The following is a 13,126-nucleotide window of genomic DNA, read 5'->3' on the forward strand; positions in this document are numbered from 1 at the left end:
TACAATATACAGTAAACATAAAACATATTTATTAGCTTCTATCTTTTTAAGATACTTAAGAGAAACATTTTATTATGGAAAGTAAAATGCCTATTTCACTTCAGTTTACGCTCATCTGATACAGATCGAATGTAGCTTTGCAATGGTTGTTAGGAGGACCTTTGAAAAAGAAAGGGAGAGCTGCACACTCTAGCGCAGACTCAATAATTTAATAACCTAATGTCCAACCTTTCCGACCGACAAGCTGTCTTCATCAGCGTATACTGTTAGGAGCACTTTAACACAAAAGGATCTATTAATCTCTGACCGTACCTCATTGAAAAGGTGCCACTCTGCCTAGTGACTGTAAACTAAACAAAAATACTAACGTTAGTGCATTTGTTGTATATTTGCTGTTCTGTAAACCCAGTTGGTCACTACCACACCAGTCACAACTGTCAACAGATCATGACATAAATGCAAGCATCATTTGTTCTCGCAGAGTAGATTGTAGATCCTACTACCACCATGGAACAATCCATTATTCAGCCCTACCATAAAAAGTACCCTTATCTCTCTCTCACTTTCCCCTCTCTCCTTCATTCCCTGTTTTCCTCTCTCCACCTCTCTCTTCCCCCTCTCCTCCCCCAGGTGGACACCCTGACCCTGGAGCTTGTGGCAGAGCGCAGCATGGCCCAGAAGAGTGAAAATGCGCGCCAGCAGCTGGAGAGGCAGAACAAGGACTTGAGGGCCAAGCTGGGCGAGCTGGAGGGTTCCGTGAAGAGCCAGTTCAAGGCCTCCATCACCGCCCTGGAGGCCAAGATACTGCAGCTGGAGGAGCAGCTGGAGCAGGAGGCTAAGGTAGAAACACAGCAACTCTCTTATAACAACTCCATACCTTATTAGACAAGGTGAAATAGGAGACCAAGACTCAGGAGGAGTTCATGAGCCTTGAGCCATGAGCCTTAGAACAAGCTAAGCCCGTTGGAAGAGAGGTTCTTGAATGTGATCTAAATCTTAACGTGATTAATGTAATGAGTCAAAAGCAATCTTAAGAGATGTACTTGAAGATCTATGACTGACAGCCTTTGTTACAGTGCGGTTCCTGTGGTGCTCTAACTGTCCTATGACCTCATTCCTCTGTCCTCCTATCAGGGAGCGAGCAGCGGCCAATAAGCTTGTGAGATGGACAGAGAAGAAGCTGAAGGAGGTGTGCATGCAGGTGGAGGACGAGCGCCGCCATTCCGACCAGTACAAGGAACAGGTGAGGAGCTTGTCACGGAAGTTTGGACGTCCCAGATATTAAAGCTACAATATGTCACTTTTTGGGAGACTTAACCAAATTAACATAGAAATTTGAGTTAGAGATATTTAATTCTCATTGAAAACAAGTCTAAGAAGCGATAGATCCGTTCTAAGTGCTCCATTTCTATGCTTTTAGTTTAGTTTTTGCGTCTTTTACTTTCGGTTTTGTACAACAGCTGAAAATATATAGATTTTTGGTTATGGATTCTCTACACAATGACTGCTTGTTTTGGCACAAACAGAAATTAGGTGAATTCTGCATAGTCCATTTTTAAGATGTTCCACAGCTAAAGAAGGATTTCTATCCAATTCAGTACAACTTGTAAAGGTGGGACAGGATTGGATAGGTGTGAAGATTTAGGATTGGAGTCTTTCCTACAGTAGGTTAATTCCAGTAACCACTGGACCATAGGAATGCTGAGTATTGTAAGTATTAGTATTGACTGTTCATCATTGTTGATGTCTGTTGTGACACCTGGCTGGGTCAGAGTGAGAAGGCCAACTCTCGTATGAAACAGCTGAAGAGGCAGCTTGAGGAGCACGTGCCAACGCCTACCGCAGGAAGCTGCAGAGGGAGCTGGACGATGCCACTGAGAGCAGCGAGGGTCTCAGCCGTGAGGTCAACACACTCAAGAGCCGCCTCAGGTATTTAGAGCCCCCCCCCCACACACACACAAACAGTTGTGTATATTGGCCAAATTGATGGTCCTCGTTACTAATACCTCTCTGTCCCCTGAAGGCGTGGAGGCCCCATCAGTTTCTCCTCCAGCCGCTCGGGCAGGCGTCAGCTGCAGGTGGAGGGAACATCGCTCGACCTCCTATCCGACGATGAGGTGGAAAACAAAACCACGGACGCCAATGCCAACGAGACGCCAGCAGCTCCCCAAACAGAGTAGACGCGCTCCCTACAGCCCAAACCTTACCCCTGTCCTCCTAACCCCAGACACCAGCAGTGGACCCCACCACTCTGCCTTACCCCTCTATGGCAAGCTGCAGGGCCAAGCAAATCCATCACCTCCTCCATATGAATATACCGCACATCATGCCTTGGATTCGTTTTTAACATCAATTGCAAATAATAGTGCATTTTTATTGCATAGGCGTCTGAGTGTGCATAGGCACTCGAAAACAAATAGCAGGAGTTTACCATAATTATGTTAAGCTACTTCCCTGGAACAGCCATTAGAATCAAACAGCCCTCTAGCTAGAATTAACCACTGTCATTTCAGCTGGTTTACTGGCACACAGGTGGACGACTGCACACACGTCGGTAAAAACATGTGTCTTTCATGATTGTACAGTATTGGACCAGGATATGTAAAACAAAGCACAGCATAAGCGAGGGAATTATTTTTAAATGGTAGCCTAAATGACGATCACACCAAATTTTAGTTTAGTATAAAAATAACTATGTGACTAACTCTTTGGTAGCAGGTTTGTAGTGAATTAGATTGTACCACGCCATGTTGCCTCAGCATTCCCCCTATATATATGACCAGCAAAAGACCCTGTTAACTTTACCAATATAACCTTGTCCAATAACCCACCATTTTATATTTGACATATCAATCTACTTTAAGTAGTGTACGATAATGTGTGGAATTAGGTTTGTCAGACTTGGAGCAAAGGCCCTTTTTTTTAGAAAGACAGCCCAAATGTGTGCTTGACATACTATAATATTGCTATGTATAATTCTGGCTATTCAGTTATGTTTTCTGTACCATGTACAAAATACTTAACTCAAAAAGGTCTCTTTGACATCTCGTGTCACCTTCATTTCAATGCATTTCAAATGGCTGAATAATATTAGCATGATTTACAGAAGGGAAATTTCAGGTTTTAATTCAGTGGTTCAGGGTAGAGCAATCATTCAATTTGAATATGCACACTTGTTGATGCCTTGATTATTAAATGTTAAACATAAATGACCATTTTGTAAATGACTAATTACATATTTGAGGCCTTTATTATTATTTTAAGCCAGAACAAATTGGGGGAAAAAAGGTTTATCTGTTTCTTTTGAAAGACACTTCTCAATAAAGACATGAGGGGGAAAAAAGTGTATAGTGTTTGAACCAGTTTCATAGCTTTAGTGTCATATTATACCATAAGCACCTCTCCCATCGTGTTGGTGTGAACCAGTGTTATAACAGAATGATTTATGGAGCCTTCTGTCTGCCAGGCAGAAAGTAGAATTTCATTGGGTTCAAAGCTTTAACATCCTGAAGGTTGTTATTATTAGTGGACTGGCTGTTGACGACCAGGTATTCATTATCTCCTTTTATTTCTTGTATTTCTAGACTTTTTTTGTTGTTGTTGTAAAAGACCAATAAACATATCCATTATAGAAAAATATTGTTTTTCTTCTATATTTCTTGTGCAACACATTGATGTCCTCTTAGTCTTTCCCACAGTAGTTGTGGGTCAAGACTGTCTCCAAACTGATATGTGATGTATGGTCTATGTTACATTGCCATTCATTGTTCCATTACTTCATTGTATTTGTGGTTACATTAAAACCCTGAGGGAGTGCGTAGATAGACTGTGCACAGACACACAATATTGTTGTAATATTAACTTTTTCCTCTTTTTACCCAACATGAATGAATGATAGAGATTGCCTCTTATACAGTGCATTCAGATCGTATTCACACCCCTTGACTTTTTCCACATGTTGTTATGTTACAGCCTTATTCAAAATGGATATAAAAAATCATCAATCTACACACAATACCCCATAATGACAAAGTGAAGACAGGTTTTTAGACATTGTAGCAAATTTATACAAAATAAAAAAAGAAATACTTGTACATGATTGTACAAGGTTTGGAACGGAACACACCTGTCTATTTATTTTATTTATTTTTGATTTCACCTTTATTTAACCAGGTAGGCAAGTTGAGAACAAGTTCTCATTTACAATTGCGACCTGGCCAAGATAAAGCAAAGCAGTTCGACACATACAACAACACAGACTTACACATGGAGTAAAACAAACATACAGTCAATAATACAGTATAAACAAGTCTATATACGATGTGAGCAAATGAGGTGAGATAAGGGAGGTAAAGGCAAAAAAAGGCCATGGTGTCAAAGTAAATACAATATAGCAAGTAAAACACTGGAATGGTAGATTTGCAGTGGAAGAATGTGAAAAGTAGAAATAAAAATAATGGGGTGCAAAGGAGCAAAATAAATAAATAACATAAATACAGTAGGGAAATAGTAGTTGTTTGGGCTAAATTATAGGTGGGCTATGTACAGGTGCAGTAATCTGTGAGCTGCTCTGACAGTTGGTGCTTAAAGCTAGTGAGGGAGATAAGTGTTTCCAGTTTCAGAGATTTTTGTAGTTCGTTCCAGTCATTGGCAGCGGAGAACTGGAAGGAGAGGCGGCCAAAGAAAGAATTGGTTTTGGGGGTGACCCTAGAGATATACCCGCTGGAGCGCGTGCTACAGGTGGGTGATGCTATGGTGACCAGCGAGCTGAGATAAGGGGGGACTTTACCTAGCAGGGTCTTGTAGATGACATGGAGCCAGTGGGTTTGGCGACGAGTATGAAGCGAGGGCCAGCCAACGAGAGGGTACAGGTCGCAATAGTGGGTAGTATATGGGGCTTTGGTGACAAAACGGATTGCACTGTGATAGACTGCATCCAATTTGTTGAGTAGGGTATTGGAGGCTATTTTGTAAATGACATTGCCGAAGTCGAGGATGGTAGGATGGTCAGTTTTACAAGGGTATGTTTGGCAGCATGAGTGAAGAATGCTTTGTTGCGAAATAGGAAGCCAATTCTAGATTTAACTTTGGATTGGAGATGTTTGATGTGGGTCTGGAAGGAGAGTTTACAGTCCAACCAGACACCTAGGTATTTGTAGTTGTCCACGTATTCTAAGTCAGAACCGTCCAGAGTAGTGATGTTGGACAGGCGGGCAGGTGCAGGCAGCGATCGGTTGAAGAGCATGCATTTAGTTTTACTTGTATTTAAGAGCAATTGGAGGCCACGGAAGGAGAGTTGTATGGTATTGAAGCTTGCCTGGAGGGTTGTTAACACAGTGTCCAAAGAAGGGCCAGAAGTATACAGAATGGTGTCGTCTGCGTAGAGGTGGATCAGAGACTCACCAGCAGCAAGAGCGACATCATTGATGTATACAGAGAAGAGAGTCGGTCCAAGAATTTAACCCTGTGGCACCCCCATAGAGACTGCCAGAGGTCCGGACAGCAGACCCTCCGATTTGACACATTGAACTCTATCAGAGAAGTAGTTGGTGAACCAGGCAAGACAATCATTTGAGAAACCAAGGCTGTCGAGTCTGCCGATGAGGATGTGGTGATTGACAGATTCGAAAGCCTTGGCCAGATCAATGAATACGGCTGCACAGTAATGTTTCTTATCGATGGAGGTTAAGATATCGTTTAGGACCTTGAGCGTGGCTGAGGTGCACCCATGACCAGCTCTGAAACCAGATTGCATAGCAGAGAAGGTATGGTGAGATTCGAAATGGTCGGTAATCTGTTTGTTGACATGGCTTTCGAAGACCTTAGAAAGGCAGGGTAGGATAGATATAGGTCTGTAGCAGTTTGGGTCAAGAGTGTCCCCCCCTTTGAAGAGGGGGATGACCGCAGCTGCTTTCCAATCTTTGGGAATCTCAGACGACACGAAAGAGAGGTTGAACAGGCTAGTAATAGGGGTGGCAACAATTTCGGCAGATAATTTTAGAAAGAAGGGGTCCAGATTGTCTAGCCCGGCTGATGTGTAGGGGTCCAGATTTTGCAGCTCTTTTAGAACATCAGCTGACTGGATTTGGGAGAAGGAGAAATGGGGAAGGCTTGGGCGAGTTGCTGTGGGGGGTGCAGTGCTGTTGAGCCAGGTGGAAAGTAACCAGGTGGAAAGCATGGCCAGCCGTAGAAAAATGCTTATTGAAATTCTCAATTATAGTGGATTTATCAGTGGTGACAGTATTTCCTATCTTCAGTGCAGTGGGCAGCTGGGAGGAGGTGTTCTTATTCTCCATGGACTTTACAGTGTCCCAGAACTTTTTGAGTTAGTGTTGCAGGAAGCACATTTCTGCTTGAAAAAGCTAGCCTTGGCTTTTCTAACTGCCTGTGTATACTGGTTTCTAGCTTCCCTGAACAGCTGCATATCACGGGGGCTGGTCGATGCTAATGCAGAATGCCATAGTATGTTTTTGTGTTGGTTAAGGGCAGTCAGGTCTGGGGAGAACCAAGGGCTATATATGTTCCTGGTTCTAAATTTCTTGAAATGGGCATGCTTATTTAAGATGGGTAGGAAGGCATTTAAAAAAAATAACCAGGCATCCTCTACTGACGGGATGAGATCAATATCCTTCCAGGATACCCCGGCCAGGTCGATTAGAAAGGCCTGTATAAGAAAGGTCTATATAAGGTCCCAGTTCACAGTGCATGTCAGAACAAAACCCAAACCCTGAGGTCGAAGGAATTGTCCTCCATCATTCCTAAATGGAAGAAGTTTGGAACCCCAAAGACTCCTAGAGCTGGCCGCCTGGCCAAACTGAGCTATCAGGAACCTGATGATTGAACTCTTTGGCCTGAATGCCATTCGCCATGTCTGGAGGAAACCTGGCACCATTTCTACGGTGAAGCATGGTGATGGCAGCATCATGCTGTGGGGATGTTTTTCAGCAGCAGGGACTGGTAGACTAGTCAGAATCGAGGGAAAGATGAACGGCACAAAGTACAGAGAGATGCTTGATGAAAACCAGCTCCAGAGCGTTCAGGATCTCAGACTGGGGCGAAGGTTCACCTTCCAACAGGACAACGACCCTTAGCACACAGCCAAGACAACGCAGGGGTGGCTTGGGGACAAGTCTCTGAATGTCCTTGAGTGGCCCAGCCAGAGCCCGGACTTGAACCTGATTGAACATCTCTGGAGACCTGAAAATAGCTGTGCAGCGATGCTCCCCATCCAACCCGACAGAGCTTGAGAGGATCTGCAGAGAAGAATGAGAGAAACTCCCCAAATACAGATGTGCTAAGCTTATAGCGTCATACCCAAGAAAACTTGAGGCTGTAATCGCTGCCAAAGATGCTTCAACAAAGTACTGAGTAAAGGGTCTGAATTCTTATGTAAATGTGATAGTTTAGCTTTATGTTTTCTTGATAAATTTGCAAAAAAATCTAAAAACCTGTTTTTGCTGTCATTCTGGGGTAGATTGATGAGAAGAAGAAAAAATAAATGAATCAATTTTAGAAGAAGGCTGTAACTTAACTAAATGAGGAAAAAGTCAAGGGATCTGAATACTTTCTGAATGCACTGTAGGTACATTTATTCACTACCATGTACAGTAAAAGAACATTAATTGCACTCGGTCGGTGAGATGTTTTATATTTATATAATTGTAAACATACAGTAGATGGCCTAGAGTGGGTACATGCTTTGTGGTGTAGGCTGTTTCTTCTGGTGGTCTAGGGCAGCCTGGTGGTCTAGGGCAGCCTGATGTCCAGGTGGTCTAGGGCAGCCTGGTCTTCTGGTGGTCTAGGGCAGCCTGGTGTTCTGGTGGTCTAGGGCAGCGTGATGTCGGATAGTCTGATGGTGGTCTAGGGCAGCTTGATGGTGGTGAAAGATAGTCTGATGGTGGTGTAGGGAGAATTGATGGTGGTCTAGGGCAGCTTGATGGTGGTCTAAGGCAGTTGATGGTGGTTTAGGGCAGCTTGATGGTGGTGTAGGGCAGCTTGATGGTGGTGTAGGGCAGCTTGATGGAGGTCTAGGGCAGCTTGATGGTGGTGTAGGGCAGCTTGATGGTGGTCTAGGGCAGCTTGATGGTGGTGTAGGGCAGTCTGATGGTGGTCTAGGGCAGCTTGATGGTGGTGATGGGCAGCCTGATGGTGGTCTAGGGCAGCTTTATGGTGGTCTAAGGCAGTTGAGGGTGGTGTAGGGCAGCCTAATTCGATTAATCTGATGTTTCTTGGTGTGTGGTAGATGCTACTCCAGGTGGTCCCTGAGCGCTGTGCCTCTCCCTGAGTTTAATGATGGGTTCTCCTGATCCTTCTCCTGGTAGTGAGGGGCCTGGTCTCCTTCACCTGCTCCACTTCAATGAGAAATGACAGGGAGATCTTACATGTACATACAATGTCTGAAAAATAACACATACAGAGGGATTACAGGTGAAAGGGACTGATTGTCGTCATTGACTCCATTTGTGACATTCTTCTCAAATTTGTGGCCTAGAGCCTTACCTGCAGACATAGAACAGGATGTAGGCAGTCTGTGAAATCGCCTTCAGCACAGTGGCCTCATCTGTCCTCAAGACATGTGTGTCATCCAGGCAGAGCCACCCACTGCCACGGCTGTCCAAAACATCACTGATGTAGTGGCCTAGGGAACAAGGGAAACAAAATAGAGTGTACATTTAGCTTTCATAATTGTGTGTGCGTGCCTGCATACCTGCGTGCCTGCATACCTGCATGCCTGCATACCTGTATACATGTTGTCTCCCAGATGTGAGATCACACTTGACAATTTGTAGATATTGTCTGGCTGGTGTCTCTGTAAGGAAACACATTTAATAATAGGATTGTTATTTTGTCTACAGGATAGGGGTGCCTTCTATAACTGCCTTATCTTGATCCGTCCACTATCTCAACTATCTCAACTGGATCTAATTATCTGTTATCTGTTCTATTTCTCTCTCTCTCTCTCTCTCTCTCTCTCTCTCTCTCTCTCTCTCTCTCTCTCTCTCTCTCTCTCTCTCTCTCTCTCTCTCTCTCTCTCTCCTCACCACAGCGGCTGCCTGCTGCTTTTCCTCACTGTCAGCTGGTTTCTCTAGCTGGTCAGAGGAATTTGAAGCTGGTGGGGGTATATCAAATATAGTGTAAATACAAACCAGAAAGTGAAGTGGAAACCTATCAACAAATATACTCTTAACTTCAGCTTCCGACTTGCTTTCCTCAACAGTCCTGTTTCATGAGAGGGTATTGTGCATGATGTCAGTAACACAATGTCCTACCTGGTCTATCAAGGGTGCCTTTCGGGGAGTTTGCAGGTTTGTTCCCCAGGGAGCTTGCCCTGTGTAAATTGATGGCATTGAAAATAAATATCTAGTGTGTGAAAATCATGGTGTGTGTTGGCTACTCAATGTGCAATGTCCCAAAACAGAGTGTAAACCAACCTGGCTCCATACTGGACATGGGCTGTCTTCCCACATACGGCTGGGAGGGTTATTTCTGCAGGGATGGACATGGGATCATCCACCTTCTTTGGCTCCCAGTCGCCTGCAGTAAATCGCTTGATATGAAGCATTAGGACCCTGCTCAGAGACAGACAGGCAGGCAGGCATTCACAAAGACAGACAGACAGACAGACGGACGGACGGACGGGCGGACGGGCGGACGGACGGACGGACGACCAGGTAGGCATTCACACAGACAAAGGAATCAGTCTTGTACTCAATTCAATAACCCAGTTTGGTGAGTTAGATCAGGACTGTCAATTGTAATCTGAGATGATGATGGGGGGACTCACCGGGGCAGCGTGAGGAAGTGCATAGTCACAGATGCCATGCTGCCTGAGCACACCCTGCATGCACACTCTAACGCAGATGGCTAGGTGACAAAGGATAGCAATACAATTATGAACATTATGACATTAATGATAGTGTTCCTTGACATACTAACTCTTGGTTTAAGCTAAGTGCTGACCTTAAAGTAGAGGTCCAGGCTGTGTGGCAGGTAATGGCTCAGGCTCAGGGACAAGTGATTGTAATCCTCCTGACCATACACTATAACTCCACAGCTTCAGAAGTACGGAGAGAAATGCATCAGCTATCCAACACAAACCTTTTGATCCTCTACACACTATCTTAATGCTTTACCTCTGTATCCTGCATATTATGCTGACATTAAACCTCCTTACAAATGTGATGATGACATCAAGGTACACCGTATACAAATGACAGCTGTTACCTGGTGCAGGTACGGGAAGTCTTCAGCTTGAATTCTAACTGCTTCACGGGGCAGGTGTATGGCTCTGGTGAGCCCTTTAATGCCATACCCTCCTCCTTCAGCTGAAAGAGGAGGAGCAACACACATTCATGGGCATCCTAAGAGAAGAATGGGAAAGAAGCAGAAAATACATCAACAACTACAACTGAAACAGAGCTGGGGAAAAACACTGTCACGTGTCCCAGGTTTATTGTTAAGTGAGTCTTTTAGCAAATAATATCTTACCTGTTCATTGTCGTCCTCATAGTCCTCATTGACAACGGAAAGACAGCGCTTGACTGTTTGAAGGATTTTCTTATTTTCCTTGTTCTTAGCATTAACAGTGCCTCCAGAAAGCCTGGCCTGATGTAACTCGGCAAAGCAGCTGTGGAGGGAGACAAAGAGCATGCATTCAGGTTTCACTCTCTCACCTTGGCCACAGATTAGCTCTGTGCTTCTACTTTAACTTCTGATCAAATATGATTCAACTGATTCCTGACTGTGACAGGAAATCATCTCTGGTGTTAATCAGAAGCTGAGTTGGGTGTGGTTTTATCTTAAAAATCATATGAGACACTAAGAGTGTACGAAGGACAATATATATCCATTCATCCATCCATCCATCCATACATACATAGATAGATAGATAGATACATACAAACATACATACATACATACATACATAAAAACATACATACATACATACATACATACATACATACATACAGAGATAGATAGATAGATAGATAGATAGATAGATAGATAGATAGATAGATAGATAGATAGATAGATAGATAGATAGATAGATGGATGGATACATACAAACATACATACATACATACATACATACCACAGGAGGTTGATGGCACCTTAATTGGGGAGGAAGGGTTCGTGGTAATGGCTGGTTCGGAATCAGTGGAATGCTATCAAATACATCAAACATATTGTTTCCATGTGTTTGATGCCATTACATTTGCTCCATTTCAGACATCATTACGAGCCGTCCTCCCCTCAGCAGCTTCCACTGACACATACATTGAGGCGGAACTTGTGTACTGTAACTATAAGCGTCTAGGTGTTTGGGTCAGTGTGTGTACAGGTGGGACAGGAGGGTGAGAGCGAGGCTGTATACCATAGCAGTTTAGAGGAGGGGGAGGAACTCCAGATATTCTGCTGTCTCAGGATGTCTCTGCAAAATGCTGGCAGCCCCAGCAGGCACTGCAGAGCAGAGTTCATGAAGCAGGTGTTGCCAATATTAGGCAACCTGTGGGAAAGAAGCCATCAGTTACACACTAGTATCTGAACTGTGGACCAAAGGTAAACTAATGAATGGATTTGTAATGGATTTGTATTTAAAACAAAAAGCAGAGCTCAGAGATAAGAGGAGGTGTATGTGTGTGTGTGTAGATGTGTGTGTGTTTACCCGAGGAGCTTGGTGTTGTCTTCGCCCTCGCCTGTGCAGCTCTGCTCCCCCAGCTGGGTGCTACTCTTGCTGAACAGGTTGGGAAGGCGAGCCATGGCTTCCCGAGACCTGACCAATGGCCTGGAGGAAGAGAGACAGGGTAGAGGCCTCAGTAGCAGTGGCTCAACACCAATCGGTCTGTTTGAACACTGTTTTAATGTACAGGCATACAGATATTCCTTACCATGTCATGGTGTGAGTGACCACTCTTATGTAGAGTTGAGTGAGATGAAGGTGGCTATTGTATACAGTACTTACCTCTCCAAGGAGACAGAGGAAGCCTTCAGGTCAATGGAGGCCTCTGCAGAGAGAGACCGAGAGACGGAGAGCGGTAAGAGAGAAGCTTTGTCAAAGATGAATTGAGACAAATAGCACCAAAAAATGGCACCCGTTTACAGACCTGCGATGCCAGCAAATAGGGGTACCATTCTCTTTGTCTGTGGAACAACTGCTCCCACCTCTTTGACCTCAGAGCTCATAAGATCTCTGTAAAGACACACAGACATATGCATTAGGTTAGCTATATTATATTGGCTTTTTCATTTCAATGTAATGGTGTTGGTTGGCATGAAATGTGATATCAGGCTGCAGTACCTGGCAGTCTCACTGTCTTTGTTGGTCTCTCCATGCTGGTCCAGGGGGTTTGGAGAGGAGGACTGGGGGGCAGGGGAGGAGACGTGGGTTGTGGAGGAAGGGCAGGCAGGACTGGGGGGAGTTCCAGAGGAGGATAACTGAGTTGAGACTGCCAGGGAAACAGAAGAAGCACTAAAAGGGGAGGAGGTCTGTGATCCTTCCACTGAAGAAGAAGAAGAAGAAGAGAGAGATGACATGTTTAGAGAGGAGAGGGAAGAGAGGCCGAAGTTCTTGGAGAGAGTTGGAGGGGATCTGGCAGGGGATCCAGGGGGTGAGGGGGATGGAGTGCCGATTGGTGTTCGGCCAGACAAGGGGTCGAGGGGCGTCAGAGATGTTGTAGACGGTTTCAAATGGAAAGAAGAGACAAAGGAAGAATCAAGTTGGTGGTGATCCTTTACGTTCTTCTTCTCCCGGTTTTTCCAAACTGACGCAGTTACCATGCTGGCATCCAATGACGTCAGTTTGGGTGGGATTGGGAACGGCGATGGACAGCGGCTCCCAATCCCGAGGCGAACTCTGCACTTCTTTTTCTGTTTGGAGAAACATTATATATGTTATATTTGAACTAGCAGCAAATGTCACACCCAAACCACATGATCTGACCATAAAATAAAGAACTTGTCGCCCAATCATATTGAATTCTGTATCATAGGCTAACAAATAGCAAAAATACATGTTTATAAAAATAAAACCATTGTAACCATACAGTTATACCCTCTGTCCCAAATCCTGCCATTTGGCACAAATAAATAGACAATGAAATAACTAGTAATAGCTGAAAAGAATAGA

The 13,126-nt window shown here is 44.3% G+C and overlaps 1 long non-coding RNA gene and 1 pseudogene across 2 annotated transcripts; one reads left to right on the forward strand and one right to left on the reverse strand.

Annotated features, from left to right (window-relative positions):
- The first annotated feature begins 1,090 nt into the window (after window positions 1–1,090).
- LOC118938307 (myosin heavy chain, embryonic smooth muscle isoform-like) lies at window positions 1,091–2,532 on the forward strand (annotated as a pseudogene). Its single transcript, XR_016485992.1, has 3 exons — window positions 1,091–1,243; window positions 1,773–1,929; window positions 2,024–2,532. The product of XR_016485992.1 is annotated as a myosin heavy chain, embryonic smooth muscle isoform-like (transcript).
- Window positions 2,533–9,644: 7,112 nt separating this feature from the next.
- LOC118938306 (uncharacterized) lies at window positions 9,645–10,937 on the reverse strand. The gene is made up of 3 exons (XR_016485451.1): window positions 10,225–10,937; window positions 9,961–10,054; window positions 9,645–9,864 (listed from the first exon to the last, which is right to left on the reverse strand). It is a non-coding gene; the product is annotated as an uncharacterized LOC118938306 (long non-coding RNA).
- Window positions 10,938–13,126: the final 2,189 nt, after the last annotated feature.

The sequence above is a fragment of the Oncorhynchus mykiss genome, chromosome 13 (genome assembly GCF_057628025.1).
Source record: "Oncorhynchus mykiss isolate SJ-2025 chromosome 13, ASM5762802v1, whole genome shotgun sequence".
Lineage (NCBI taxonomy): Eukaryota > Metazoa > Chordata > Actinopteri > Salmoniformes > Salmonidae > Oncorhynchus > Oncorhynchus mykiss.